Here is a 6,092-nt window from a genome sequence, read left to right on the forward strand (position 1 = left end):
CTATACTAAAAATATGTGACAATTATAGATAACTTACTTTAGCATAAAAAGTATCCTATATTTTAATAAACAGAAAATTTTGTAATTAGTATGCAGTCAATATTTGTTGAATTGCTGATTATGTTAGTTAAGTTTCAAAATTTTATAAACAGTGATATGCCTTCTAATGACCTTTATTTGATCATCCTTATTCTTGCAATATAAGGGAAAATAAACAAAAAGAAGTTTTAAAATCTAGGTCTCTGACTCGTAACTCAGCCACTGGTTTCCAGTAGTGATTTAAGATCACAAAGATAATTTATATATTGCTGGGAGCTATGAAATACTAATCTCAGGGCAAAATTGTATTACTTAACATTTTACAAAAATTTAATATTTATTTATTTTTATTTTATTTCTTATTTTTTAGGTGAGGCAACCCTTGGTTGACCTCACAGAATGCAAGAACCTTGTCAGTACAATCTCTTATCATTTTTTTATTTTTTTAATCTTTACGCCTATAGCACCTGGTCTTCCTAAGTGGTCTCCCATCCAAGTACTAACCAGGCTCGACCCTGCTTAGCTTCTGAGATCAGACAGGATCTGGCTCGTTCAGGGTAGCATGGCTGTAGATTTAATATTTATTAATGTTGAATTTTTGTGAGGTCTATAGAATTTATGCTGCCATTTCACAAGTGAGTAACCTGGAACTTCCTTCCATGACATTCCATAAGCCACATATAAGTCATTGGAATGAAGCCAAGAAGGAATGTTAGACAATTTTGGTGTCAATTATAATTCACAGGGCATGTCTCCTAACTTAATCCGTTAGCAACATTGCCTAAAATCTAATGAAGTAAATCTCATTTAGAAAGTGAAACCTTTGTTAAAGTTACTTTGGATTTGTTCTTACAGCGAAAGTAGTTACTGTCTTTTGAAGTTATGGAAATGATTGCCGCATGTGATGGTGCCCTCAGTAAATATTTGTTGAGTAAATTAATGAAAACTAAAATTAATTTATAATTTTTTTAAATTAGTGCAATGGAAACAAAATTTAATTTCTGCCCGCTCATACTGACCCAAATTAAAACAGAACAAAATAAAATAACACAAGATTTGAATTCAGCTTTACCAAGGCTAATATAATACTACCTACACTATCCACAAATTTGTAAACATCATAAAATAAATTTATAGTGAAATCAAACTGGCCAATTTGATAAAACAGTACATATGAAATTTAACCTCATTATTAAAAAATATTAATTATCAAGATAAACAATTAAATTTTATAAAATAAAAATAAAAAATTTAAGTTGGCATGGTCTTGAAAAAAAGAATATTATATGAAAAGTAAAACTCAAGCTTTCTACTCTCGTAGCAATTCTCTTAAAATTTATCTCATTTAGCTATCTGAACAGTGCTGTAAGATGAATATTATTATTTATTTTTGTAAAGGAGGGACCCTCAGCTGAAAGCTTTGCTAAGTGAGTCTCCCCCTAGCACACATTTCCTGCTCTACCTTTCATCATTTTCAAGTCAGCTTTGCTAAATGCATTTTGATCTCTCCAAAACATCATATTCACTTTTGCTTTGGTTTTTAAATAGTTGATCCCTCATTCTAGAAAAATCGTTTCCTACTTCTAATTCTTTCACATGACTGTCCCCTCTTTCACTTGACTAAGTCCCCATTAGTTAATAATTGATGTGTAAGTCCCTATTTTGTGCTAAGAACTGCAATATCTTGTCCCCTGTCATGTCTTAGTTTAGGATTTCTTAAATTCGAAAGCATCCCCTGATGCTCCAAATATAAGATTAGAGCTTGTCTAAATTAGGACTTGTCAGAATCTGGACTGCCATATCCTGTTACCTGTTTGAATAATCCCCAAGCTAAATATGTTTTTTTCATATTTTTAAATAAATGAAAAAGTCAGAAGATGAATAATTTTTGTGTAAAGTAAAATTATATGAAATTCAAATTTCAGTGTCCATAAATATTCAGTGGAACACAACCAAACCCATTGTTTATTAAAAACACTTAATGAACATTGAAATCTTCCTAGATGCTCATAAATAGCCATCAAAGACATTTTTGATTTCCTATCTGAGACTTGGTTGTATCAGTTTCACCATCATAAAGCAAGAAAGAAAAACCTGGATAATTTCAGAAACTTAAAAAACTCAAATCAATGAAGATTATTATATGTAAGGTAGACAAAAAGTATAGTAAATAAAAAATGATTCTATGATGAAAATGATTCTAGAATATTATTAGTGTCCAGGTTTATTAAAACAAAGCAAGATACATAAACAATATGTAAACTCTTAGGAAATCAAGGCAATATTCAAAGGAAATTGTATGTGTGTAGTGTAGCAAATATATCATTTACTTTTTGTCTTGCAACTTCATGAATATTCTAATAATGGAATAAATTGACAAATAAAATTTAACTTCATCCTTATTCTGTATAAATTTTTACTTTTTTTAAGGTTTGTCATTTTTAGATTAGTCTTTATTCTCTTAAAGGTAGAGAATTAATCAATAATTTGAATTATTGTATGTTCTAAAATATATAAGTATAAAAAACCTAAGCACTGGGGAAACAAATTAATTTCAAAATACTACACTTATTGAAATAGTGGATTTACATATTTTTTTCGTTATCAACTTAAAAAATGAATTATTTTAATTTTTTGGTTGTGTTTTCATAATTATTATTATATTGTGGAGGTTTTATGTATAAATCTTTTCTATAGGAACATTTAGTGAAAGAGAACAGGGAATACAAATTTTAGTCTGTAATTAGTAGCAGAATTTTAACTACATAAATTTTAATATCCAGTAGTTTATGTGTACACCCTGACTATATTTCCAGGTTTTTAATATTCCTTACTCCAAAAGACCTTGATCATAGTAATTTCCAAGTTCTGCTTACAAAATTAGATTTTTTATTTTAATTGTATGCTTTAGAACACATTCGTAATTCAGACAAACGTATGGCTGATTAAATAAATAAACCTTGGTAACTTATTGTCATGTTAGAAAGATAGGCAGAAATCAAAATATATTCAACTAGTTCAATTATATTATTAAGTGTGGCGGCCTATTGTTAGTTTCAAATCTGTAAAACTGAATGGTATCAAAGCTTAAAAGAGCCAAATATCTTAACTTTTGAGAGAACCAAGGCATGTGCCCTTAGCTAAAACACAGGTCATAGAATGACATGCATATTTTTCCTGTGTGTTGACTGCATCGTGTCTTCTTTTTTAAATATCTTCTTGCTGGTTTTGAAGGAAACAGTTTAATATGCATTAAATTGAATAGAGGATCATTAGCGTGCCCAGCATAATGAAAGCAGATACTGTCTTCTTTCTTGGCCTTAATTGATTAGATTGCATCTGTTTAGATTTTTCCCTTAGTATTAGGATGTTTCCTGACTTTAGAGCATGACATCTACTGTTAAAACATAGAAATTCTGGAGTCACAAAGGAATGGCTGAAGTGCACAGTGATGTGTTTCACTCAGTATAGACAGAACTCCACCATGTCCAAGTAATGCATAACTACTGATATCTCTGTTTTTCTTTAAACTCCTCAGTAGTTACACTCTTCAAGACCTTAAACTTCTCTTTGTTCACCTGTCCAGAACAAGTCTCAGCCAAAGATGTATAGGACAGCCTTATAAATTCTTTTGGGGACAAACTTTGGTATAGGTTACTTTTTTTCCCTTAATATTCGCTACAAATTTCAGCTGTTTCTGCAAACTGATCTTCAATATCTGTGTCCCGAGATCAGAAAGACTATTTCTCTGTTCCCTTAGTTAAAATTTTTGGCCACAGTTTTGAAAATGCTCAAACTGCCATTTATAAAAATAGCCACAGGTATGTGAAGTGCAGCATAGAGAATATAGTCAATAATATTATAATAACTATGTATGGTGTCAGATGGGTACTAGACTTACCAGGGTTATCACTTCATAAGATATATAAATCTAATCACTGTTATATACCTGAAACTAATGTAAAACTGTATGTCAACAGTAGTTAGAAAATAAATTAACTTACAAAAAGAAAGTGTATTAATGTCGAAAGGCAGATTGAAGTAAGCTTCGCCTTATTTGTCTCCCCTTTATCAAGTATCATAGTTATACACAGATATGTGGCTAAAAAGCTTTGCCTCACATATTTGGTTCATGGTTATTCACTATGTTAGAGTAAGTCTAGCACCAGGACCTCCAAAATGGTCTGAAACAAACTGTCCTTAACAAATATGTTATCTTCTTCTAGTACAATCTAGTTTTAAGCCTAACTGTCCATTATGTGCTTTATTTTAATGTCTCAATTTCAAAGTTGATAACAGAATTTTGATTTTATCCTAAAATGATTAAGAAATATATCTACTCACAATTTCCAAGTAACTGGGTCAATTTTATTCAAAATTAGATATTTCCATGTTTGGTAATTTTAGACATATATTCTGACTGCTTGAAAATTATTTTTATTGTTTTAGAGTACAAAGCCTAAATATACTGTTAATTATATTTGGGAGATTATATTTTGTGTCTAGTTAATATTTCAAATTTGAAAATACCTGTGCTAAAGTTTACTTTTGTGTTTCTGCATATATGTACTTAATTTTTTGGTTTTGTGCCTTTTATCAAGTGTTATTTGCAGTATTATTTGCATTTTCCTTTAATTCTACATTTTTCTGTTATGAATTTTAAAAATTCTATTTCTTATGACAAATCAATATCTAAAAGCAAACACTATTAATGTTATTCTGATATATGCTTTTTTGAGTGTTAATTATACACAATGAAATTTCCTGGGAAATTTCCCACTCACAAGAACCTATTCCTACCCCTACTGTCAATTTCTCTGAAGGTCTGAAATGAAGTATTTTATAAAAACCGATAATATTAAATTGTATCATTTTTAGAATTATTCTCGTTCATAGAACTAATAATAATTTAATTCTGGGGTCACAAGTCTTAGAATGCATTTCACTGTTTCTGGTATACTGCCTCTTTTTCTTGGATTCCTTGTCAGGAAATAAAATGCAGAATGATGGCAGAGCTTATAGGTGGAATAGTTTCTTGCTAGCTTATAAAGATCATTTTGAATTTGAAAACCCCAACTCATGAAACCTATGTGTTTTTTCAGAATTTAGCATAAAATGAAATAAGAAAATTCAGATTGACATCCATTATTGATAAAATTGTACTTTCTTTTTTTTTCTCTCCTCTCATCCCTATCTTTTACATATACCTTCATACAATACAGTTATTAATAAATAATTATAAAAATATTCATACTTAAAAATTGAAATAAGATTGCATCCTTTTTAGAGTTATATTGAATATAAAATAATACATCAAACATTACATGATAATCATATAATATAACATGTTTTATATACCTGAGAAATAATATAACAGATTGTTTTGATGCAAATTTGTGGGTGATATATGCAGAGATGTTTGTTTAATGACAATTTCAATTGTTCATATCTACAAATTTTCATATGTGGTACTTTGTGTTCTCTAGTAACAAATTTCTTCTTAAGTGATTAATATGGTTTACATACGATGTTTTCATAAGCGATAACTATAATTTTGACTCATTTGGAAAGATAAAAAGTGTACATTATGGTGATAGGTAGAAACAAAATAATTAAGGCTAAAATGAATTATGTCAAACATCAATCTTATACTAAAATGTTTTATCTACCCTCCAACTTAATCAAATTACTATTATAAACCATTCACAGAGTAGTCATTCAATGTCTTATAAATCTTAAAAAAAAATTAAAACATGACATTTAACACTTTTGTGCATATGTAAATCAAGTTAAACTATTCCAAATCTAAATGAGAACACATCATTTTGTATTCCAATCACAGAATAGATGTTTTTAGTATTGTTTTCCAAATAAACTTGAGATGGAATTGAATAAAACTTTATATTCATTATCAATCTGAAAAAGCCCACAAATCAAATTCTTCCAAAATATATTCTCTATGGTTGGTTAACTACTTTTTTCCTGTCACAGAATAAATGCAAATTGACTCATTTTGTTATACTGGGTGCCTGGAGGTAAATACATGTCTATAA

At 29.2% G+C, this 6,092-nt stretch overlaps 1 pseudogene; it reads right to left on the bottom strand.

Moving 5' to 3' along the window:
* Positions 1–494: 494 nt before the first annotated feature.
* On the bottom strand, positions 495–613 carry LOC120622465 (uncharacterized; annotated as a pseudogene).
* Positions 614–6,092: the final 5,479 nt, after the last annotated feature.

The sequence above is a fragment of the Pteropus medius genome, unplaced genomic scaffold (assembly GCF_902729225.1).
Source record: "Pteropus medius unplaced genomic scaffold, Ma_sr-lr_union100, whole genome shotgun sequence".
Taxonomy (NCBI): Eukaryota; Metazoa; Chordata; class Mammalia; order Chiroptera; family Pteropodidae; genus Pteropus; species Pteropus medius.